We start from the raw sequence: 26299 nt of genomic DNA on the forward strand, positions 1-26299 counted from the left end.
CGGTCCCCGCGGGCGCAGTCGGCGCAGGGCCGGGCAGAGCCTGGGCTGGGGGAGAGCGCGGACGCGCCCGAGGTTCCGATCGCGAGCTCAGCAGGCGCCGGGTGGGCGGCTGCGGGGCTCCGGGCCGGCGCTGAGGGAGGAACCCAGGGAAGGGGAGAGGAGGACAGCAGAGGAGGGCGGAGGGTGGAGGGTGTGCGGGAGAGAGCGAGTGCGCGCGCGCGCGCGCGTGTGCGCGCTCCGTCTCCCCGCCCCTCGCCCCCCCGCCCCCCCGCCTGGCTGCTCCCTTCCTCCTTCCCCCGCCCCGCGCTCCCGCCCAGCCCCCGGAATCAGTGCAGCTGTTGCCGTGCAGGCTGCGGATTCCTCCAGTCCCTCCCTCGGCCGCCTCTCCGCTCGGAGCGAGCGCGCAGCCCGCGCAGCAGCGCCCACCGGTCCCGTCCTGTGAGCCCCGACCCCAGCCGCGGACAGCCCCAGCCGCGGCAGCCCCGCGGAGTCGCCTCCCGGCCCACCCGCCCGGCCGCCGAGGAGCGGGAGGAGGACGGGACCCCGGCACCCCCACCCCCCTATCCTTGGGAGGTAGGTAGGGGGCCTGAGGCTGGAAGATGCCAACTCACTGGGGCTGCCTCCTAGGCGGGCTCCTGGGCGGCGGGCGGGCGGCCGGGAGGAGGGGCGCGGGCCCAGGCCGGGAGGACGCCGCTGGCCCGCCGCTGCCCTGCGCCTGGGGAGCGGCGTGGGGGCGGGGAGGCTGCAGAGCCCGGGAGGGGGCGGCGCGGGGAGCCTGGGGCTCCAAGGCTCGGTCAGTCCTGGCGTTTTTCGGGGTAAAGGCGCCGGGCTCCGTGTGAGGCAGCCGCAAACCCGCGGTGCGCACCGCGGCCGCCCAGCTCCATCCCAGGCACGGAGGCGCTCATTCCTCCTCCCAGCCTCCGCCGCCTCGTCCGTCCAGCCGGGCGCAGCGGCCCCTGGCGCGGGGGTGGGTGCGGAGTGGGCAGCGGCGAGGGTATATTTTCGGGTGCCCTCCTTCTCAGTCCTGCTGGTGGGAGCGGGGGCGGCGTTGACAGGGCCGGGCTCTGAGCCTAACGGTACGGGGGATGCGGCCAGGCGTGGTTCGGGCTGCGCCGCGCTGCAGCTGAACCCGAGGCGGCGCCCCGGCACCCCCCACACCGCTCGTCCTCGCGCCCTCTCTCCCCTCCGCGCCCGCCCCCCCGCCCTCCGCCCTCCCTTGGTCCCCACTCTCCCAGGGCTGGGCGTGAGCCGCCTGCGGGCGCGGGGCCGCCGCTGCGCCCGCCCTTCAGCTTCTGCCACCCTGACTTCAACAGGTTTGTACCAGCGCGGGGACCCTCCGGGCCTGCCTTTGGGGTGGTGGGCTGGAAGCTCCTCTCGCCATCACCCCTCCGCGCCCGCGATCCTCTTTTTTTTTTTTTTGGGGGGGGGGGGGAGCCTTCCCTTTGTTTTGTGATAGGAAAGATGCCAAGTGCCTGCCTTCCAGATGGAGAGGGGGAGTGTTGTCGGGATCGATACACAAACCGCGTCCATTCTTCTTCTAGTCAAAAGCCAGGCAAGCTAGTGAGAGGGAGAGGGTGAGGGTGCTTGGGCGAGGAGGAAGATGGATTCAGTGGGTTTGTTGCCGTGGGGTATGCTATTTTGGCAAGATGGATGGCTCCCGGTGCCCTCGCCGTGATGCAGCACAATGCAGCAGTATCGCAGCCTCTCGGGGTTCTCCCTGGCGGGGCTTGGCACGGCCACTCGGCGCCTGCGGCCCCCGCCCGGCCCCACCCAGGTCCGGGGCTGCCCTTGGCCGAGGCTCCGAGCTGCTTCTACCCTGTCATGCTGCTTCAGCTGTTCTGTGGGGGGACAGGAGGACCAGGTCACCTACCTTAGAGGGGAGGCTCTTTTCTTTGGGGTGCCCTCCTCCCTCCCTCCCTGCCTGCCTGCCTGTGCTTGGATGAAGGGGCGCCCTGCAGCGCTAATGCGGGCAGAGGGAGCCTGCCTGCAGTTTGCGGACGGGAATCTGATCTCCAACCCTGGGACCTGAGCCGTAGGGAGGGGCTGGAGGGAGGACGCGGACCGGTGTTGCGCGGAGGCAGTGGTGCAGTCGGGATTGGGTGGGAGTCGCAGCGTCTCTCTGTGCGATCACCCGTCATTGGTAACCACAACCCAACTATCCATCGATTTCTTAATATATGAAAAGTTGGTGCTTATTGGATCTTCATAGCTATGACGTTACAGTACCTCTGTGTCTTTGGTCAACACTAAGAATATGCATTTTTCTTACAGGAAACCAGTTTTTGAAACGAAACGATACATCTATTTTAGTTTTTATGTCCCTGAGACATGTCTAAATGTATTCACTAGTTGAATAGCTTGGTTTAAAAGGAACTTACTTTTTTTTTTTTTTTTGATGGGTAGTTACTGATTAACCTGTATTTGCTTTGCTTTCATCGTTTGCTTTTTCTGTAAATCAAGTGCATATTGGGATGTTTTAGTAGGGATGATTAGGTAGATGAGTGCCATGGTTGGTGGTGAATTGATATTCAGACTTTTATAGATTTAGATTAGTCATGGTTAATGGGATTCTGATGGTAAATGGCTTCATTTATGTTTGTTTATATGTATTTTTTGTATACTTTTTTTTTTTGGCAGATGTGGCTGGGGAGGGGGTTGGGAAGGGCAGACCACCAAGGCCTCTGAGGCCGGTATCTGGTCAGAAGGAGATGGTTGCCAGTGTTCTCATTTATTTAGTCTGGGCTAGTGCATAGGTTACGTCCCTTCTCAATGCCACTTCTACAAGTCATTTATTCAGTGTGAGATGGCAAATGGGATACATTTCAAAAGTCACCCATATAGGTGAAAAAGGGAATTTCAGTATGCTGTCTGGGAGGGAGGGTCAGTGTTTCAAAGCAAGGGCGTGTCTACTTTTAATTTTTAAATCTCTATTGAATCCAAGTCGGAGACATCTGACTTCTTGGTAGCTCTACAAAGTAGAACTGAATGCAGATTGTGTGGTTTATGTTCATGATTTCGAGTTTCTCTTAGAAGAGAGCCATTAAAATACGGCACTTTTTTGGATTTGGGCTTTCTTGTTTTGCTGATGGTGTAAAATAGTGCTGCATAAAGATGTTTGGGAGTGTCGTTCCCATGGATTTATCCAGACATGTTGGATTTATTATGTTGTAAGAAAATATCCTGTGTTGATGTCACAGGAGGTTTAGCTGTTCTGACTTAAACACCAGGTGCAGAATTCGGTTAAGGTTAAGCTCTTTGTAACTTTGTCATTTCTGGACTGACCAAAACCTTCATCTGAGAGAATGAGAAGTACTGGGGCAGTGAAGGAACGTGGCCGCCTCCTGTTGTGCGGGCTTTCTGTGAGGAGTGAGAAGAGGATCTCTTGGGCGAGAGTATTAACACCTAAGATGATGTAGGAGCCTCGCTCTCTGCTCGTGACACATCCTTCGCAGACTTGGCATTGACAGAGTTTCTGTGGAAGAGCTGGTTGGCGCGGTTATTTTGTCTTGCTGTATGAAAGTATGACTTTACATGTGGAAGTACTGTTTTGAGATGGAAGGATTTTACTACTACTAAACAAACATAGACATGAGGAGTGGAATTTATTTGATGTGGTTTTTGTTGAAATAAGCTTTTCATTTTAAAGAGTATATTCTTAGAGAGAATTTTAAAGCCCAACGTATATTTTTTTACATGCGGTGATGTGATGTTCCTTTAATTATGTGGGGCTCTGACCAACACCAGCATCATAATCGGGCTTTAATTAATGTTCTGTGGATTTCCTTATGGTAGTCTCGGTTTCTTCCTGCGAGACTATTGGGAATGTAAACCATTCTTCCTAAGGAAAAGGCCGATACTTCCTCTGGAAAAGTTACTTCTGGAGGGCTGTGGAGGTGAGTAAAACATCTCGTGGATGTGTCTTACAGATTTTCAGACTTCGCTGTTTCTCAAAGCACAATTTCTTCACAAAACTTGAGTACACCTGGTTTAGTACTCTTGATTCTTCTGGTAACAGTGTCTGTATCCAAGTTCATATAATGTAGGAATAACATCATTAGTCTCTTTATTTTGGTGAGTAATATTAAAAATATCCCAATTAGGCATTTTCCTAATGTCCCTTGCTATAATAATGAGATTTGTGGAGTGAAAACATCAGGATCTCTTGGGAGTTTCTTATAAATCAGATTCTTGCAGACCCCAACCCAGACCTATCCAATTATAATTTGCGTTTTCACAAGACCCCTACGTGATTTGTATGCCCGCTAAATTGAGAAACTACTTCACTTCTTCATCGAAGGGACGTCTCTATCAAAAAGTTCCTTCTTGTATCTTACTTTTGTCTTTTCTTTTGCTCAGATATCAACACCTTTCTCCCCTTGTGTCACTAAGTGATGTTGAAGAAAGTGATGCATTCACTGTAAATTACTTACCACAGGAAAACATTGTGAAGTTCTTTAATATTTCGGTGGCATAGTCCTATTAATTGTAGTTTTTTAGATTACTCAGTGTTAGGGGTTCCTTTCTAAAGTTGATAAACAGCCAATTTCCCCATCCTGCCCCCCCTCCCCCAAGAAGGCATTGGTTTTGAGACATCAGAGCTGGAGTCCAGGAAGCCCAGGGTCCCCTCTGCTCCTCCTGTCCCCTCTGGCATCTTGTTCGCACCAGCTGTTTCTCCTGGCGTGTTCAGTATCCTGTCCTTCTGGTTCCTAAAGTTGTTTTCTTAAAGTTGTTTTTTATTAAGTAATCTGTACATACAGAATAATGCTCATGAAAGATACATTGCACATTCACAAACCAGTGGATACTCAGGCAGCCACTACCTACTTGAAGAAGAACCTTACCATATAGTCAGAGTCCCCTACGGATCCTTCTGTCTTCCCATCTGAAGCAACCACTGTCCTCAGTTTGGTGCTTCTCATTTCCTTACTCTTTTTTCCCCCCAAGTTGGTTTTATTTATATTTATTTATTTATTTAAATGTATTTTATTGATTTTTTTACGGAGAGGAATCCTTACTCTTTTTTATAGGTTATCCTTTCTAAAATTCTTAATTTTGTATGTTTTGAACTTTTTAAAAAAATATATTTTATTGATTTTTTTAAAGAGAGGAAGGGAGAGGATAGAGAGTTAGAAACATCAATCAGCTGCCTCCTGCACACTCCCCCACTGGGGATGTGCCCGCAACCAAGGTACATGCCCTTGACGGGAATCGAACCTGGGACCTTTCAGTCCGAAGGCCGACGCTCTATCCACTGAGCCAAACCGGTTTCAGCTGAACTTTATTTTTTATTGATTTCATAGAGGAAGGGAGAGGAGAGAGAGAGAGAAAAACATCAATGATGAGAGAGAATCATTGATCAGCTGCCTCCTGCACGCCCCCTACTGGGAATCAAGCCCACAACCTGGGCACGTGCCCTTGACCGGAATCAAACCCGGGACCCTTCAGTCCGACAGGCCAAACCGGCTAGGGCATGTTTTGAATTTTATATAAATGAACTTACGCTTTATTTATTTTTCTGTGACTTAACACTTTTAGATTTACATTATATTCCTGAAATTCATTCATTTTGTTGTAGTGGTTTATTCATTTTCACTGCTGTATAGTATTCCACGATGACTTATTTATTCCTTCTACTGTAGATGGCCATTTGGCTTAATTCCAATATTTTGCTGTTATAAAAAGGGCTGCTATGAATGATTCTTCTATTTGTCTCTTAGTACCTATGTGGAGATAGACACACACACACACACACACACAAATTCTCTCTCTCTGGAATGAAATTTGCTGGATCATATGTGCATTATCAACCTTACTAGATGATGCCCAAGTTTCCAAAGTGTTTGTTGTATACCAATTATAGTCCCACTAGCAGGGTTTAGTGTTACTGTTGCTCCACAACCTCTCCAGGCCATCATTTACCAAACTTGAAAATGTCCATTTGTGAAGTTATCTCATTGTGCTTTTAATTGCAATTTCCCTGATTATTGAGGTTAAGTACCTATTTCTATTATTGGCCATTTGGGTTCCTTCTTTTGTGAAGTCCCTGTTCAGTCTTTTTTTGCCTGTTTGTCTTCATATTTAAAAAAAATATATATTTCTTTATTGATTTCAGATTTTTTTTTCTTAATTGATTTGTAGTTCTTTATGTAGATTGCTTGCTAATATTTTATGGGTTATATGTGTTGCAAAAATTACTTCCCAGTTTGTGTTTTTATTTTCTTTTGAAGAAACCTTGTGTGTGTTTTTTTATGAACATTCATAATTTCAGTTAAGTCATAATCAGTTTTTATCCTTTAAGGTTTGTGAGTATGATTTTGATATTGCAAGAAAAATTTTCCTTAGTTTGGAAAGAGCCTGAATTTTGGAGTCAAACAAATCTGGGCTCAAATCCTAATGCTGTTGTATACTAGTCACATGACCATAGCTACTCAGAACCATAATTTTCTCATCAGTAAAACTGAAATAATAATACTCATGTAGTTGTGAGACAGCAGTGTACAGTAGGCATATAGTAGGTGTTCAGCTGATAACCTTTCCATTACTTTCTCTTCAGACTGCCTAAGCTATATGAGCCACTGACCCCTTTTGATATGCTTTGCAAAAAGTATCTTAACATTTTTTATAAAAACAGTTATTAAACAGCACATTCTTTTATTTTTTTAAAAGGCTGTATTACCAATGGAATATATATATATATCCACTTAATGAAATTCCTTTGTCAGTTCAGGTTCCTGCTCTTGAAAGTAATGCAATTACAGTTCTGTTTACCAAGAAGCATTTATACTAATATTCTCCCTTTGCTGCTACTCTAAGATTATATATACACTGAGTAGCCAGATTATTATGATCTCTGAACGCATAATAATCTGGCCACTGTGTGTGTGTGTGTGTGTGTGTGTGTGTGTGTGTGTGTGTGTGAATATATATATTTTAGAGGCCTGGTGCATGAATTCGTGCACGGGTGGGGTCCGGCCAGCCTGGCCAGGGGGAGGGGACACGGGCGGTTGGCCAGCCTGCCTGCTGGTCGAACTCCTGGTCGAGGGGACAATTTGCATATTAGCCTTTTATTATATAGGATAAGATATACACTGAGTGGCCAGATTATTATGCGTTCAGAGATCATAATAATCTGGCCACTCAGTGTATATAAATTCAGTAAATAACTATTGGATACCTTCTCTTGCTAGGGCTTGAAGTGGGTTAAGGTGATGATGGTGTGGGCTGGCTTAAAGTTGAATAAGAATTAGTTCCTGAATCTAAGGACTTTTTAATCTACATATATGTACACCGATGATAAAAGACCTTTTACTGACCAGATGTGTGACTTTGGCAAGCCATTCACTGTCCTGGTCTCAGATCTAAATTTATAAAACGGAAATCTTAGATGGAATTGTAGTAGGGGTTAAAACATGGCGGAAGGGCACCACTCCCTCTGTCCCTGTCAGACTTGGAATAGAATCATGGTATTCTTTTTCTGCAGAGCTGAGATAGAGCCTCAGTAACATTCTCAGTGCAAATACAGTGTAGTAGGCAGGAACTACCAGTGGACCAGATTTGGCACTTAGATTTTAAGATCCTGTAATTTCTAAAATGTTGTGATGATAAGATATTCCAGTAACACAACACTTCAGCCATGTTCACAAGACAGTGGAACCAGGTGCTCTCCCTCCAGGGAGCACGCCCATGCCATTCCCTTTCCCCCTCTCCTTTCCCCACAGGCATGCATCTCCTAAACTCTGAGGGACCCCAAGAGACTTGCAACCAGAGGAGCAATGAGCATCGGCAGCTCATCCAGGGCTAACTACACCCCTGAACCTATCTCCAAGGCCCTCTCTGACTTCCCAGTGAGCCCCAGCAGCCCAGCCTAGGTTGTCCCATTGCGTCTTCTATGCCCTTTCTTGTTTCACTGTCCTAAGGGTGTTTTTGCTGCAGTCAATAAATTCTACTTGCTTTTCTTAAATAAATAAATAAATAAATAAATAAATAAATAATAAATAAATAAATAAATGCAGTGGGATAGGAAGAAACTAGAAGCAAGGAGACAGAAAACAAGTGATTGGGCAGTCCAGACGTTAAGGGAGCAAGTAGTGGTGGTGGCCATGGGAAGGAGGAGGAGGAGAGAGATGGGAGAAGGGTTGTGAAGGCCCACCCCTGGGCCAGCTATATGGAGGGTGAATGGACGGGACCCAGTGGCTCTGAGTGGGCCCTGGAGTTGCACAGCCTGGTCACTCCAGCCACTGGCTAAGTGACCTTGGGTAGACTGCCTTGACTTCTCTGCATGCCTCAGTATCTTCATCAGTAAGATGGTGATAATGGCAGTACCTATCAGAAAGGATTTTATTAAAGTTAAGTGAGAGAATCCAGTGCCAATCACAGTACATTTTAATTACCATTCAATGTGGAATTTTTGCTTTGTCTCAGTTTTATGCTTTCTTTCAAATAAACAGTTTGGTTTGTTCAGAAAAGATACATTCCAGTAAGTAAATACATACACATCCATCAAATAAATATAATGCTACGTTCTGTCTATATTAAACTTGCTCCTATGTATCCTGTCAAAATACAATAATATGAAAAGCAAACCTGAATAATATTTATTTTCAACAAACAAGAAAACAGTAAAATTCCTAGTATGTGGGGAAAGACTAGGAACAAATAGTTTATAAAAGAAGAAATCACAGGTAGTTTATAAAGGAACAAATCAAGGAAACTAATAAGTATATTAAATTGTTCCAACTCACCAGTAATGTGAAACACAAATTAATTAGATTATTGTTTTTCCACTTAAATTAGTAGGGAGGTAATATTCTCTGGGATGCTATGAGATAGGAGCTCTGCAGCACCTGTTGGGAGAATATTTGGATTAATACAAACTCAGTTTGAAAACAGAATATATATAACAGAAACCTGAAATGTTTATACCTTTTGGACTGAAATCTCACTTGTAGCTGTATAACCTAAAGGGAGAATTAAAAGCAAGGACAGGGGATTTTAAACCAGGATTTTCTTAGCAATAGTACTGGTGGAAAAGCAAATGGGGGCATAATCAAATAAATTATGACACAGGTGCAGGATGGAATTCAATGTAGTGCTTAAAATAATGGTTTGGAAGAATAATACTGAAATGGGAAAATACTAACAATATACTATCAGTGGAAATAATCTGTATACAAAGCTGTATAATACCATGTAACTCCAGTTTTGTTGTATTAAATAAAGACTGGACAGAAATACTTTAAAATGTTAATGGTTTGCTTTGGATGGTGGGTTAATGGATGATTTCCTCTCTTGTGTGAAAGGAAATTCCGATGACCTAATGTTTCTCATTTTAAGTTTTAAAATATTTCACACACAGAGAAGAGTATAGTAAATAATATAGACTTCCATGAGGACTATCTGATAATATATATAAAAAGCCAATGACCGGAACTCCATAGCGACCAGAACAATCAGTTGCTATGACACCCACTGCGGCCAGCAAACTGGCCTGATCCGGGGTGGGGGCGGCCGGCTGACCAATGTCCCACGCCCCCCCCCCCCCCCAGGCTGGCCCCACCCCTGATCAGCCCAACACACACCAATTGGGGGCGGGGCCAGCCGGCCAACCACCCATGGCCCCTCATCCAGGCTACTGGCCCCTGATGGACCCCCCCCATCCCATTTGGAGGTGGGGCTGGCTGGTCAATTGCCCGTGGCCCCTCCCTCCAGCTGACCTGGCCCTGATTGGGACAGGCTGGCCGGCCAACCTCCCACCATCTCCTCCTCCCAACAGGCCTGGCTCCAATCTGCCCCAATTGGGGCTGGGCTGGCTGGACCCCACCCGTGCACGAATTCATGCACTGGGCCTCTAGTTTTTTATAATAAAAAAAAAAAAGCAAGCAACAGTTTATTTTAATTTTTAAAAAGGAAAGAAAAAAAGCAAATCTGGCAAATTGTAGATCATTGTTAAGGAACAGTTTAAAATTCCAAATGATTGTCATATCTGTCCTCTGTATTGACCTAAAAGCAGTGGGAAAATGAGTAAGTCAGCATCTTAAGGGTGTGGGTTGGAGAGAGAAATAGAGCCTTCAGATGTAATGGAATGCTAACTTGACTCTCTACACTCACCTTGGGCCAGCTTAAAAAGTGGGGAAACCCAGGACTTGAGTACATATTTCCAAACCGCACACTTGTGTGGAGAGAGCAGTGGAATTCTGTGACATGCTTGCTCTCACTTGTGGGAGCCGAGACTGCTGCTGCAGCTAATTTTGTAACCATTTAGACCATCATTAGAATTGGTTGGAAATGTAGATAAAATTCCAAGTGAAAAATTTTAAAATAAAAATGACTCCAGATTTAGATTAATTCCAGTTAATGGTTTTTCAGCATTTGGGAATATTGTAGGTTTAGAATGGATAGAAGGAATTTTAATGATATCCTTGCTTTTTTATGTGAAAGGAAATTCTTAGGCAATGTTATATATATTTATGTAAACATATGATGCATATCTATTTTATCTGTCTCTATCACATTGGTGAGATAGGTGTGTGTGTGTGTTAGTGTGTGAGGGAAATAGATTAATTTCCAGTGTAAAGGGAGGGCAATTTTAAGGCTCTTCAAGTGGGGATATTATAGAGATAATATTTTAAAGGTGAATCTCAGGAATGAATCATGTCCTTCGCTGGTGGAGGAAATATTTGGGAGGAGATGTTTTTATGATCCAAGTCCCAAGGGTATTGGCACTTTATAAAATGTGGCTTATAAAAATGAACTAATTTACTTCCATGAATGTTGTGTGTTTTCTGCCATGAACTTTACATGGTGGATTGACGAGGGTTTCAGGATTAAGTGTGCTTTGAGATATGAAAGTAAAATGTGACAGTTATAAAATTGCTTTAAAATTGATCCTTGTTCATAGGTGTCATAATTCCATTCTTAGTAAACTCTTAAACGGTGAGAGTAAACACCTGGATGCTTCTCAGAACAATCTGGCATCTCTGCTTTGGAATCTAGAGTTCCCTGCTCATTCTGATCTTTAACAAACTTGAAGCCATTAGGTGGGCAGTAAAATCTGTATCAGAAGATAATTATAGGTTTTTACTCAACAGATGAACTAGGGTGAAGTTTGGAATCCTATATAATAAAAGGCTAATATGCAAATCGACCGAAAGGCAGAATGACCGGTCGCTATGACACACACTGACCACCGGGGGCAGACACTCAGTAGTCAGTGTGCTCCCACAGGGGGATCGCTGCTCAGCCAGAAGCCGGGCTCACAGCTGGCAAGTACACCAACAGTGGTGGGAGCCCCTCCTGCCTCCTTGGCAGTCGGACATCCCCTGAGGGCTCCCAGACTGTGAGAGTGTGCAGGCCGGCCTGAGGGACCTCCCCCTGAGTGCGTGAATTTCGTGCACCAGGTCTCTAGTGACATATAAATATAATTGAAATTACTCTTTTAAAGTACATAGTATATTCAATGTTTAATTTGTGCAATTAAATATGTCCATGCTTGGCAAGTTCACTAGCTTAACAGGGGTTTTTTGCTGGGTGATGGAATTGTGGGAAAGTTCTAATTTAATCTCTCCATATTTTCCAAAGTTTTGGAAATGCTGAACAGCAACCTTCTTTTCGCTGGCTAAGAAAATGAGGTAAAATGGTTCATCAGCCACGGACACCTTCTGCTGTTCAAGTTTTATTCTGCCATAACTTTCCGAAAAGCAGTATTAACACGGAAGGTGTAAAGAACCCTGAAACGTTAAAAGGGTTTTTCCATTTCTCATTTCAGCGTGCGTTTCGTTAGGGCCTTGCCCGAAATGGTCCTTCCATGGAGTGTGGGAAAAGATGTCGGAGCTGGGCCCCAGGGGAGCCTCTCAAAAACATCCTCCCTGAACTCAGCCCTGTGGCTCCTGCCCTCGGCTCTGGGTGGAGTCCTTGTTGTTTCCTACCCTCTTGGGTGGCTCTTTCAGGGGTGATGTTTGTCCTACTGTGTTTTCCTCAAGGCCAAACCTAACTTCACCGACTGTACAGTGTCTTTGGGGTAGGAAACTTCATGTTCTTATCACGGTTTAGGGCCTTGGGGGTAGGGTGCTTTTATTTCATTTATTTATGGGGGAGGGAAAACCTAGAATCTTCCCTAAAACAGTGCTTATTTACTAGTATTTTGTCCTGTGGTTAAATGTTTTCCATTGTGTTTTTTAACTGGGAGCAAAGGAGTGCTTTTTTTTTTTTGGTGAGAACAATAGTCTTAAAAGTTAAAATATCTTCTTTGCCCTTTTAGAGTCCCTGAATTTTTAATCATCTGCTAATATATACAGAGTGTATAGTTTTACTCTGAAAGGTTTCTGAAGAATATATACTTTCATAAAGGTATAAATTAGCGTAAATCATAAGAAAACTTTAAATTTTTTCAAGTAATATTTTTTATTTATTTTATTTTTTAAAAATATGTTTTATTGATTTTTTTTTTTACAGAGAGGAAGGGAGAGGGATAGAGAGCTAGAAACATCGATGAGAGAGAAACATCGATCAGCTGCCTCCTGCACTCCCCCCACTGGGGATGTGCCCGCAACCAAGGTACATGTGCCCTTGACCGGAATTGAACCTGGGACCTTTCAGTCTGCAGGCCGACGCTCTATCCACTGAGCCAAACCAGTTAGGGCAAGTAATATTTCCTTTTTATTTTTATTTATTTATTTATTTATTTATTTATTAAATATATTTTATTGATTTTTACAGGGAGGAAGGGAGAGGGATAGAGAGCTAGAAACGTCGATGAGAGAGAAACATCGACCAGCTGCCTCCTGCACTCCTCCCACCGGGGATGTGCCCGCAACCAAGGTACATGCCCTTGACCGGAATCGAACCTGGGACCTTCCAGTCCGCAGGCCGACGCTCTATCCACTGAGCCAAACCAGTTAGGGCAAGTAATATTTCCTTTTTAAAAAATGTTTTCATTGAATTCAGAGAGGAAGGGAGAGTGAGAGAGAAATAGAAACATCAGTGATGAGAGAGAATCATTGATTGGCTGCCTCAGTTGCCAGCCTGCCCATCCCTACTGAGGATCGAGTCCGCAACCTGGGCATGTTCCCTGACCGGAAATGGAACCATGACCTCCTGGTTCATAACTCAACGCTCAACCACCGAGCCACGCTGGCCTGGCAATATTTTCTTTTTTATTACCAAAATAATAAATATGTATAATAGATCATATGGAAAATAAAATGAACTCAAAGAAGAAAATTAAAATCACTAGGTGAATTCAGTGACCCTATAAACGTGCCGTTAACATTTTGGTGTTTATCCTTTGAATTGTTTCTTTCCCTTGGCACATATTTGCATCTCACAAATAATGGTCAATTTTCAAATCTTAAGCTGAAGATGTGAAGTTTTGACAGCTGAAGAAATCACTTGATGTGTATCACTTTTCTAGTTTATACACGTAGCCTGGCAAGTTATAAAAATCTCATTACTGATCATATTTAAAGCTATGGAATAAATACTCTCTGTTGCTGTAGCTATTTTTAGTGGTGGGAGTATTAAAGAAAAATAGTGAAGAATCCAAAATTTGCTTATTATAGATACTTCTCTTCTTTGGGAAAAAAAACACACACCAAAAACCTTTACAGTGGAAAAATCCCAAAATTAAGTTCTCATTAGATGATGTGTGCTTTCTTCTGTTTTGTTTTGAAATGAATTCCCATCAGAGTTGCCTTAATTCTCTTGAGAGGCATCTCTGTATGCTCCGGATAACATCTGATTTTACTTTTGTCTTCAGATTTTAGAGTCTTTCAAACAGCTACCCCATAACATGTCGAAAATAGAATGGACGTGGTTATTATAATCTTGGTTTTAAATGTAATACATTTTAGTGGGCCGGGTTTGGTTAAAACGATTGAAAGCATACACCAGAGCTCAACTTTATGTTAGCTAAAGTCTTTGCAGTTCTATCTTTGGTCTGTGCCAAGGAGAAAAAGCAATATACATATTTGATTATGCAAGCCATTTCCTTAAGCCCTGGGACATCAGATGGATGGAGGTGACTCACTGGCATTTCTTTGATGCCTTAATTCTAGTATTTGGTCTCTTCCTACGGAAGGTGTGGTTTCTTCATGTGCTGAGGGAAAGAGGGAGTGGGAAGAGAGGAGAAATACTCTTTTGCTGGAAGAAATACTCTTTCAGCAGGTTTTATGAGGAGGTACATTGTAGTTGTGGTAAGTCTTGTTTGGGGTGGTGGGCCCTGAACAAAAGTGGCAAATGACATTCTTTCCAGGCTTAAATATTGACGACCAGAGGTAGCTCTTCTCACAGTTCAGAGGGGAGATCTGAGCTGGGCTGGGTGATGGATGGAGCAAGGTTGGGTGATAGAGCTCAGCTACACTTGTAGACTTCCTCTCTCCAAATAAGGGCTCTTCAGAAACTCACAACCCGGTGGGAATCAAATCCATCCAGGGAAATTCTCTTCTTTAAAAAAATATGTTTCTTCTTTATTGGTGAGAAAGAGAGGGAGAGAGAGAAAGAAACTTTGATTATTTTGTTCCACTTATTTACGAATTCATAGGTTGCTTCTTCCACGTGCCGTGACGGGGGAATTGAACCTCTATCTCCTGGTTCATGGGTCGATGCTCAACCAACTGGGCGTCAAGGGAAATTCTTCTTACTGTTTTTTATTTTTAATTTAAATTCTTTATCGTTTAAAGCATTCGAGGGAAATTCTTGATGGTTAATGTGCCTGGGCTGTCTGAAGCCTGGAGTAGGGATCTTAACTTGACCTCCAGGCAGCTGCAAGGGTTGGGGCCAGCCCTGGGGGAGGCACCCAGCTGGGACAGTCCCGCAGGTTAGGGGAGAGCAGGGGCCTGGAATGAGGCCTTATCCGGACGTCTGGCTGGATGAGCACACCTGTCGCTATTTTGGGAGGTGAGCCGTGGTCAGAGGTATCTGTCGGGTGACTTCTCTGAGAGAGGCCTGGTCCTTCTCACAGGGAGCTTGACAACTCTGTGCTGCCAGCTGTCCTTAAACACCCAACTTATCTTCTGGGGCGGAGCGGAGGGCGCACCACAGCCCTGGAGCGCGGACCTCCGTGCCATTTGAGCAGGAAAGAAACCAGTGCACACCTCGTGCCCTCGTCTTTGTTTTAAAGGTAGGTGAGTTTTGTTTTGTTTTGTTTGCTTGTCTCTAAATCAGCATTCCCTGCTAAAGGAATGTCTGACTTTTCCTGATAACTAAGGATGGTTTGTCACGTTGAAAGGCTTATTTTGCTTTTGAAGTTTGTGTCCCTGACATAAACACCCGCTTTCATCTTAGTTCTAAAAAAACCCCTTGGATTCATAAAGGGTGATATTTTAATTAGAGGGCAGGGTGATTTATTGTCCTGTTCCCGAGGAAGACTACTCTTGTCTGTCAATTGAATGTGTTACGTATACATTTCCAGCTCTGCAGAATTATTTTGTTAGTGTGAGTCTGCTTGAATATTTTATTCGTATTTATACTGTGTATTTCCGATGGACTACACCCTTGTTACAGAAAGCTTATTCACATGAACTAAATTATATATCTTCAGTGGGTCATACTTGAGAACTGCTCTTAGTCTTCTCAACTTTTAAAGTAGGTATTTAATGTAAAGAGTATACGGATAGCTCGCCTATCGCTGGAATTCACTGGAATGTTGGGCAGCTGTGCAGAGCATGAGGATCAAATGTGCTAATTAAATATTTTTTTTTTTAGCAAGAATGGAATGTAGCAGCATGTGGTTAACCATTCCAGTTTGTTTTTAAAGAGGTATTTTTTTTTCTTTGCCAAATATTAACAATTAGAGAGAATATTGGCTTAGACGAGGATGTATTGCTATGTCAAATTGTTCTTTTCACAGAGGTAATGAGATTCATTACATACTAAGATTATCCTTTAAAATGTGCCCTGCTTAATAATCTGCTCTAAGTGTAGGCCGTGGGGGCATGACTAGGGTTTGGGCCTTTAGTCAAGGTGTCCCTTTTTAACAAATATTTGATCTTGCCTTTCCCCCTCCCTATCAGTTATCCCTCCGTGGTGGCTGAGTACTCAGCCTTTCTTTGGGCAGTGAGGCAGTGTTTCTCTCCCCGTTTGAGCAGTATTCTGATACTTGTTTGGGGGGCCAGTGTGGATCATTTGGACTGAGCTGCATGCACACAGATGTTGGTTTGACTTTTTTTTTTTTTTTTTAAGCCCGGCGTTGTGCGAAGTGACCTGGTGGGAGTAAGTGGCAGGGTGGTTGTGTCATGTGGCACCATCTTCCTTAGTGTGTCTTTAGCGATAAGTGGGATGTGATTCCAGCAAGGCTGTGCATAAGACGTTGGAATGTGTTGGAGAACTGCCAAGAGATTGGGAGCAAGCTGTGTGACAAGCACTAATGCAGCCTTAAAATAGCTATAGTTTAACCAAATATCTTGGAACGTGTCATTTCAAGCAACCGTCGCTCCTTCAAACGTATTACCGAGAAATAGAGGTAGTTGCTTTCCTCCTGCATTTAGCAAGATTTATTTTAATTGGTTTCTCTTGTTGTTTCAGCCGTCTTAAAAAAAAACCTTGTGACTGTATGTAGGGAAACACTTCTGTGCAACCTTCCTGTTGGCGTGGTTTTAGCTGGGCTAATTAGTAATGCATTATGCCAGACTTCACGTCGAGGCTCCCCTGCCCCACCTACTCCATCCACACAATGTGTAGTTTTGTGGTCTGAATAAAAGTTGGGGCCCTGAAGGTTTTTTTAAAAAAAAGTCCTATGTTTTATATGTCTGATAGTCTTTTTGATGTGAATTGTTGATGTTTGAACACTAAAACAAGTAGAAGCAGAGAGAAAGGCACTTTCTGACTTTGTGTCAAGTTCATTGGCATTTTGTCTGCAGTCCTTGATTCTTGCTTGTAATTGATTTATTTTCTAACTGTGGCCTCTGAATTAAAAAAACACACACGATAGGCGTATTCGTTTTTTAAGTCAGGTTGGTAAAAACAAAGCGGGAGGGGGTGCAGTCTTCAGGAGGGTTTGAGCCTGCTGGTGACATGTGGGGGTTGGGTTGGGGTGGGGTGGGGATAATCCAGACAACCTGTGAGTTTGGGTGCTGTGAAGATGAGATTTTTTTCAAATGCAGTATTTGGATGAGTGAGTGAAAATAAGAACAGAGAGGGTTTAGATGTTAAATATATAATATGAAAGTGGTGAGTGAACTTTATCTTGAGGGGCTTTAGTATAAACCAAGTTCCTATTAAGAATTTCTTAAAAGATTATATTAACAGATATCTTAATTATCCTACAACAAGGTCCGTTAGAAACTCGGACTTAGACACTGCAGTAATTTTATAGCTTTTTAGAGTACCCCCCAAACAAAGGGCTTTGTTTCTCTTATATCACATATTCAGATTTATAATTCTGAATTTTGCTTTCTCACTTTCAGTATCTTACATATATTTCAGAGGGTGTCCCCTTGAATAGAATCATTATATCTGGCTCTAAGTAAGTGCCTTATTCAGAGATTTATAGTTATAATCATTAGGCTTTTGGTCAATAGCGTTGAGGTTATTTTTTTTAGGCATGTTTTGTAATATGTAAAAACGTTTTTGTATTTTAAAAAATATTTCGTAGAAAACGTGGAGACACTTGGCTTCTTATATATATTGATCTTTCTATTACTATATGGCAAATTAATTCTCTATGGTATTGTTGACATGTTGGAAAATACCTTTATCGACCCTATGATTTCTGAATTTTTTAAATTACGTTTTTGCCTCTCTCTTCCTGTAGACATTCCCTGTTTTTTAAACACACTCTCGGATAGCCAGACTGTATATTGAGTTCCGGAGATGTGTGAACTATGGGCTAGGACTTCTGCTTACTTCTTTTTACTTAGCATACGGTATCCGATACGCTTGTGTGATCTTGTTTTTGGGCAGTTTTTACCACAGACTATTTATTAATTTAGACTATGCATCCCTTTAATCTTGTGGGAGTGTTCAATCATTCACCGTAAGATAAGCAGGCAAAGAGTAAAATATCTGAATATCTCTATTCTGGAGTATTGTCTGGATTAGAAAAATAATTCATCTTAATGTTACACATGCAGAGTGGATGTTATCTCTCTTTGTATGTCTTGTATTGGCACAAGCTCACGAGACTAGGAACATATAAGTGTAGTATTTAAGACATTCCCCACATAGCCTGGCCCGTGTGGCTCAGTTGGTTGAGTGCATCCCATGCACCAGGAGGTTTGAGTCCATCAGGGCACATGCTCGGTTGAGGGTTCCATCCCCAGTAGGGGGCGTACAGATGGCAGCTGATCGATGGTTCTCTCGCATCAATGTTTCTGTTTCTCCCTCCCTCTCCCTTCTCTCTCTCTCTAAAAAGAAATCAATTAAAACATTTTTTAAAAATATATACAAAATAAAATAAAATATCACAGACATAAAAGTTGATGGAATTTGCTTAAATGTGTTGGGAGGTGCACAGAAGAGACCCAGGGGTTTTTTTATTTGGCTCTTTGTGCAGTGAGAGGCAGATGGAAACATGACAGAAATCTGCTGCAGATGGCAATGGATGGGACAGGTGAGGACCAGATGGAAGCTCATACCAGGGGTAGGTGGAGTAACGAGCTGGGTTATGAAATGCTAGCCATCTTAGATGTTTCTACAGCTGTTGTCAGCTAGCCAAAAATACACCGAACTTCTCGGGATGGTCAGATCTTTGCAGTCTGAATAGGCTTAGATAAAACAGTGTGCTTCAGATGCCCAGAAGATGTCTAGTGTGACATTATTGTGGTAGAAAAAAAATAGGGAATAACCGAAATGCCCCTCATTGGTAAGTTCGAGGAAGGAATATTAGAGAGTCAGTCAGTACAATGCAGTGGTTCAGACTGCTGACCCAGGGGCTGCCTGGATTTGAGTCCCGACTCCACCATGGACTCACTTTGTGACCTTGATCAAGTCATTAACCCTTCACTGTCTCAGTTTCCTCATCTGTAAGATGGGGGCAATCATAATACAGACCTTAGGTTATTGTGAGGATTAAATAAGTTAATATAAGTACAGTGATTAATGCCTGACAAAACTATTACGTAGTTATTACTATATTGATAAAATATTATTATTATTGAAAACTTCTCATAACCTCACATAGCAAGGTTTTTAATTTAACGGGGAAAAAGGAGAGCACAAGGTTATATAAATGGTGTGATCTCATGTAGAAAAACATACAAAGAAAAAGAGATAAGGAGGAAATTTTCCAAATGTTAATTTTTGGGGGGAGAGTGGTGAGATTGTGATGTTTGTTTCTGTCTCGAAGCCTTTCTTTTTCTTTAGTGAAGGATTTCTCAGAGCCTTTATAAGCGTAATAGGCATTCTAGGAGAGAGAGTAATGTATGGTATTTCCCAAACTTACCTGATCTTGGAATTCTTTTCTTTTTTTTCCCCCACAGCCTCTCTTAAGCTTGGAGTTTCATAGACTATGCTTTGGGAGAAACTTAGTTTTTATTGTTTGTTAGGAAAGTTGATTATTTGAAGAGTTTGGTTTCTACCTTTATGTATCAAATTGCAGGCAGTTATTTTTTTAAATTTAGTCGTTATTTGATACATGTACCTGTGTTGAGTCCATAAGACTTTTCTTCATTGAACTGCTTTTGTGTCCTAAATTTGCCATTGAAAAGAGTAAACAAACCATGACCACACATCTTAGTGGCTATAAAGGATTTACATTGGTTTGAACAGATGGCCCAAACACACATAACTTTTTATTGGCTTCAACATTTTTTTTGTTGTTGTTGTTCTCTCTGAGTTTCCATTACAAATTTTCTGGAAGTTTTGACACTACTGAAATGAGGGCTCTGATAAGAATCAGGGAGACGGCTTTCGTCAGGAGGTATTAGTTATTTCTTTACCAGGAGGTTTTGGATTTAAACACGGTATTTGTTGCTAGGGATTGGATGCCTGCGTATGTGTCAAATCTTAATATGGACGTTTTCACTTACATGTGGCTTTAAACTTGATGTAATAAAGCTTTAGGGAAGAAGGATCTCCTCCTGTTTGATAACTGCACGAGTAAAACTTCATAATTACTAATTCCCCAGACCGGAGTTTATGGCTTTTTGTTGTTGTTGTTTTTTCCTAGCGATGAATTCAGATTCTATTAGAAATCACATGAAACCCCAGCTGAGAACTCATTTTCATTTTCTGTTTTGTTTTTTTTTCCTTTGTGAGTGGAAAAAGGTGGGAAGGGCAGTTGCTGTTTTGGGACGGGAAACATTGTTACGTCTATCAATTAACTCAGCAGCCCCCTACCCCCGGCCCCCCTAATTCCTCCTCTTTCCCCAATGTCATTGCAGTAGGACCCTAGCCGTAGTAAACTTCAGGGAGGTTTGTGATGGAGCACTGTTTTCATATTGTAGGCTCCAGCTCCTGGTCAGAAAGATGGTAGAGGAAACATAGAATTAGAAATTTTAGAGCTGGGGGCAGGGTCCTGGAGGGGCCTGTGTATCTTAGCACAAACCATTGCACAGAGGAGGGGGCAAGCTCGGAGAGGCTGGGCGGTCACAGCCTCACCCGGTGTTCAGAGCTGAAACCGCCGTGTTAAGTCAGTCAGCGTTATTCTGAGCCTTTTGCAGAGAGGTGAGCCCAGCCAGCCTCCTCGTGACCATTTTCAAAGTGCTGACGTTCCCAGAGGCATCTCACCTCTGCTTTATCTGAACCACTGCGATGCATTTAAACATTACGTATAAGAAGTGAGCCTACAAGTGAATGCTCCTGTTAGCTGTTTTCATGCTGTCCAGCTAGCAGTAACCTTTAATGGGAAAATAGATGGCGTTTAATCAAAGATTTAAAAAAAGAAAAGAAAAACTTTTTTTTGTGTGTTTTTTTAATCAGGGAAAGAAGTACGGAACTGAAAACCAGCACACATACCACATGTCCACCTTTGTCTTAATAAAAATAGCAAACCACTGTGCCCTGGCTGCCTGGGCCAGGCTGAAGGAAGGTGAAGGTCATTCCAAAATAGAAAAGGATCTGGTTAAATATTACTTTGATAAGTAGAATACGTTTAAAAATTTTCAGACTCAGGCATGTGGATCTAGGCCGATGGAGGAATTCTCTCTGCTCACAGGTCATTTGTACCGTGCATTACCAGTGATTTAAAAGGGCATAAAGGACAGTCCTGAAAAACATGACCCTTATCTGCCCCCAGCCCAGGCCCCACGTGGGTTTGCTAACCGTGTGGGAAATCTAGGGCCTGAGAGAGAAAAGTTAAAAAGCTCACCCCATCTTCCCTTGGAATCCTCTTCCGGGGAAGGTAAGCGTTGGGAGGGAGTATCTTTTCCGTGGTTGGGCTTTGTTTCTGGAGCCGCACTGCCTGACGGAACCCTGCCTCTGCTAGTTACTAACTGTGAGTCTTTGGTAATTGGCCACATACAACTTATATAGTTTGTCATCCAACATGGGTGATTTATAGGAATGAAAGGGGACACTCGAAATAACTGTACCAGGACAGCAGGCAAAAACTGGGACCGTCTGAGGCAAACCAGGCAATATGGTCACCCTCGTCTTACCAAACTCCCTGATCTCTGTGTCTCAGCTTCTTCATGTTATAAAGTGGGCCTGGTGATAGTACTCACTTCTTAGGGGATTAGGAGTAAGGCGAAAAGATGTCAAGTGTTTGAATGTTGTTTGGCATATAACTGTTCAATAGAGTTAGCTATTAAAAACAACACCCACATTATTACTTAGGATACTTAACTCACAGAATAGCCGCTCACATAATTCTGTTTACTTCCTGTTGTCTTCATATGATTTCTCCATAGCAAATTCTGCTTTTGGTTTTATTGAGTGAATAATAACAGTTACTAAGGACTGCTTCCTTTCATGGCATCTACTTAAACATAATTACTTGCTTCATCTGAGCCCTTTACTCAGATAAAGGCCCTGAAAATAAAACTTACTTTTACTTTGTCAGCGAGGCATGTATCTGGCACCTAGTTATAGAATTGGCATCTGTGGTCCAGGGAAGGATGGGCATTGAGGCACTTGATTGTCAGGTGGTGGCTAATCAGGATCCACACTGGAGACCATAGTTTTTATAGTTGACCTACAGATACAGGAATGGTTAGATGGTTGGAGGGGTGGGGAGTGCCATAACCAGATCTCTTTGCCTCGCTCCAGTTCGGTTTTCCCAGCATGGTGATAGGTAGGGTTGTCAGATTTAGGGAAAACAAAGAAACTAGAATGCCCAGTTAAATTTGAATTTCAGGTAAATAGCACATCTTTAGTAAAATCATACCTGGTGCAATATTTGGGGCACATGTATACTAAAAGTTCATTGCTTATCTGAAATTAAACTTAGCATTCTGAATTTATCTGGTAACCATTATACAGTCTAAAGAGACTTTTTTTTTTACCTTATTCAGTATAACCCACATTCAGATTTGTATACAAAAGTATGTTCTAGTTCCTATTATTAAGTATTGTGTTAAGTTAAAAGCCCATGTATTTTTACCCTTAATTGGAATGGACATTTGGTAAGTTTTCACTGAGTAGCTGCTGTTGGGTATCCACTAAGGCCAAGGTAAAAAGAAATTCAGTCTGGTGTGCCACAGCAGCAGGGATTACATTCGTTCTGTGAGAACTTCTTGGCTGTGCATAGGGGTGGATAAGCCAACTCTTTCTCTTTGGAGGGGAGTCCATTGGTTAAGGTGACTTATTTTTTTTATTATTATTTAAAGTATTACATAGAATAGTACATATATCTCCTTTTTTTTTCCCCATTGACCTTCCCCCGGCCTCCCCTACCCCCTGTTGCATGCCCTCATCCCACCCCCCTACCCCCTGTGTCTTGTGTCCATTGGTGTGCTTATATGCATGCATACAAGTTAAGGTCACTTATTGAAGCGTGGGGAGTTCTCAGTTTTGAGACTGAATTACTTTAGGAATAATCTGGGGAGAGGGAATTTAATTTTGGATCGTTTGTATTTCACTTGTGAACGTAGAGGGAACGACTTTTATTGTCATTAAGAGTGACCTTCAGATACTCTTCCCATTACAATTTCTTCATCCTGTTTTTGACTTTCGGTAGTACTGCCCTAGAAAATGCTGGTGGATATTTTGCATCAGCCTTGGAACTCTGTCAGCATTCGTCCTGAAGGGCACCGCATGCCTTTGGGAAATGATGACTGGAAGATTAGGGCCTGTGGAAACCCCGCGTGTCCATTTGCGTTTTGTACACTCTGGCTCGGATGCCTCTGCTAAGTCACGTCTCAGAGAAAATGCTTCACCGGGTTAATGATACACTTGATGAAATTACTAATAGACGCCAGTGAAGGCTGGGATTGTGTTTACTGGGGAAGAGGGAGCCAAAGCAAATGGGTTTGGGACCAATACTGGCGTGGTCATGGCTGCCATTTAAAAAGTTTAATGCACCCAACGTAAAGGCACAGGTCTCAGGTGATCCTTGGAAGAAAAGTGCGCAGTGCTGAGAGCTTTACTCTCAGGCACAGATAGTGTGTGGGTGGATTAGCCAAGGGGGGAGTTGGGGGAGGGAGTCCAATTAGAGCTGTTGGTTCAGAGCACCAGATTTTGGAGGTGTATTTTGTTGTTCACTGGTGGCTTTCCAGAAAATAAATTGTTTGTGGATAGACTCATGCTAGCCAGGCTTTGGATGCCGGTAGTTCCTTTGATGAGCATTCCCCCTCCTTTTCCCTTCCTTTCTGAACGGTCTCCTCTTCTCCTCATGGCGTCCCTTCGTGGCCCATTCCCTTCGAACATGGTTCTGCTCTTCGGGAGCAAGTCCTGGGCTTTGTCACCCGTGTGCATAGGATTGACATGCACGATGGGTGGAATATGTGGCCTAATGGTTTACCTGGCTGAGTGTGTGCACGGGTCTGGTTGGACGAGGACTGGCTGTCCGTGGTAGAATTTTTTTTTTACATTTTAGAGCAGCAATTCTCCGTCTTGGCAGTACGTTAGCGTCACCTGAGGAGCTTTTGGAAATGCGGATGCCTGGGCCCCACTCCCAACATGGTGGTTTAATTATCTGGGGGGGGGGGGGATTAAATGGGCACCAGGACTTTGAAACAGCTCCCCAGGTGATTCCAGCGCATCGCCGGGTTTGCCCCTCATCCTTTGCCTCTCCTGTCAGAATGATGGCTCTAGTCTAGGCTGTCTGTAAGGGTAGCTGTGACCCCACGTGGCTACTTACATTTAAACTAAAGTTCACGAAAACTAAAAATTCAGTGCCTCGGTCACACTGGCCGCATTTCAAATGCTTGGTAGCTGCCTAAGGCTCGTGGCTACCGTTTGGACCGGGCTGGTGGAGGAGGTGTCCAACGTGGCAGAAAGCTGTGTTGGGCAGCCTCGGTTCAGGCTGTCTGTGGGATGTCAACAAAACAGGGCGGGAGCTGTGAACACTTGAGACGTCTGACACAGGAAGGACGGGCTTGGGATAGGGCTCATCCAGCAGGACGCGTCTTTAGCAGCCTTTTTCTCAATGGCCCCTGGGCACCAGGAGCCCGGCAGCAGTTGGTGCCGTGGATTAGGTGTCACTTCTTACTGAAAGGGCCCGTTTAAAGCAGGCCGGCCTGGGAGGTGTGGTAAAGGACTGAGGGCAGGACAGTGTGAACTTGGAGGAGTCCAGGGCCTGGAGGAAAGAATCAAGCTTTAACCCTGCAGAGCTGAGGCATGTCCTTTATGGAACTGAAGCATGGGTATTTGGGGTGAAACCAGGAGAGAGAGGGGATTCAGTCCCTTCGGTTGAAGAAACACTTGCTTCAGTTGTTTTGCCTCTCCTGGTTCGTTTCAAGTGTGTGGGAGAGAAGACGGGGTGCCAGCACCTATTTTCAGTGAAATCAAGGTCCACGTGGGCCCCCATGTTCTTAGGGGGTTGGGCAGGGAGGAGGTAAGAGAATGGGCTCAAACCAAGTCATTTTTACTCAGACATAATCTCATAAAAACCCAAGTAGGGTAGTAGGGTCGTGGAAAAGAGGAAGGGGTCAGTGAAGTTTGTTAAGTGACGTGGATTTCCTAAACGATGCTTTCTTTGCTCAGGGAGGTCCTCTTTCTAGAATCTGCCCTCTCCAGAGAAACGCTCAGGCTGTGTTGAGGCCGACAGTCCAGTCTGTACCCTCCAGGCTCCATGCGGAGCCTCCTCTCTTGCATTTCACTGGACATTAGCATTTCCCCGGGGACAGTTTCTGTTGCTTTTCCCTGACCCCACCAAAAGGAAATGCCAAGTATTCCTGGGCACAGGGAGCGGGTGGAAATGAATGAGTCAGTGCATGAATCAAAAGGATGCAAGTGGTCCAGCGTGGAGAGTCAATGGCTTAATAGGGCCTGTGAGTCACCTGAGTTTTCCCTATTTTGTCATTGTCTGCTGTTCATCCCCGGGTGAGGTTGAAGTGCCTGTTGCAGGTGTCATTTCCTCGCTTTGTTACACCTGTCAGCTAAGTGTTTTTGATGGGGTTGTAGCTAAATATCTGTATTGACACGTGACACCTGCATAGCACTGTCTGCCTTCCCCCTGGGGCAGTGGTCGGCCAACTCATTAGTCAACAGAGCCAAATATCAACCGTACAACGATTGAAATTTCTTTTGAGAGCCACATTTTTTAAACTTAAAACTTCTTCTAACGCCACTTCTTCAAAATAGACTCGCCCAGGCCGTGGTATTTTGTGGAAGAGCCACACTCCAGGGGCCAAAGAGAGCCGCCTGTGGCTCGTGAGCCGCAGTTTGCCGACCACAGCCCTGGGGAAATGAGTGATCAGGACCTCTCCCCAGTTACTTCCACTCTGCTTCTGACTGCTGGAGAGGAGGCGTGCCTCCTTTCTTTCCCGTTGTCAGTGACTTTTATGTGTTTTGTTACGTATTTTGTATTTTTCGAATTGTGTTCAGCACTTTCATTTTGCCTGATTTTCTATATTCTCTTCCTTCAAACCCAGAGAGCTGGATAGGACATGTTAACTTCGTTTACATATAGGAAAACAGAAGACGGGAAAGACCAAAAAGGAATGCTAAGAAGAAGAACAGGAAAGCAAGCACTGATTCATTAGTATCTTGTGTTGTGTAAGAGGCCATCCGGGTAAATCTTGAGGGAGGTCCTCTGTTGCTTGTGGATTTGGGAGGTCTTTATAGGAAACTCACCTCCAAGGCCTTGAAAATTTGCATTTTGAAGTCCTGTAACCTTTCAGCGCTTAATATAGATCTTGGTTCTCAACAGAGATTTAAATTGCAGTTAAATTCCAGACATGTACATCAGAACCACCTGAGGGGCTTTAAAAAAAAAAAATTACAGGTTCTGGTCACCTCACATCCCCATTGAATAAAATTTCCA

At 43.9% G+C, this 26299-nt stretch overlaps 1 protein-coding gene across 2 annotated transcripts in view; it reads left to right on the plus strand.

Moving 5' to 3' along the window:
* Window positions 1-335: 335 nt before the first annotated feature.
* SPTBN1 (spectrin beta, non-erythrocytic 1) overlaps window positions 336-26299 on the plus strand; it is a 185233-nt gene continuing 159269 nt past the window's right edge. Inside the window, exons 1-2 of one of the 2 annotated variants that reach the window (XM_054728110.1) lie at window positions 336-573; window positions 14957-15115. The gene's annotated coding sequence lies outside the window, so the exon portion shown is untranslated. The remainder of the gene's footprint in view (window positions 574-14956; window positions 15116-26299) is intronic. The other variant, XM_008162131.3, reaches the window with a different exon arrangement.

Source organism: Eptesicus fuscus, chromosome 16 (genome assembly GCF_027574615.1).
Source record: "Eptesicus fuscus isolate TK198812 chromosome 16, DD_ASM_mEF_20220401, whole genome shotgun sequence".
In the NCBI taxonomy this organism is placed as follows: Eukaryota; Metazoa; Chordata; class Mammalia; order Chiroptera; family Vespertilionidae; genus Eptesicus; species Eptesicus fuscus.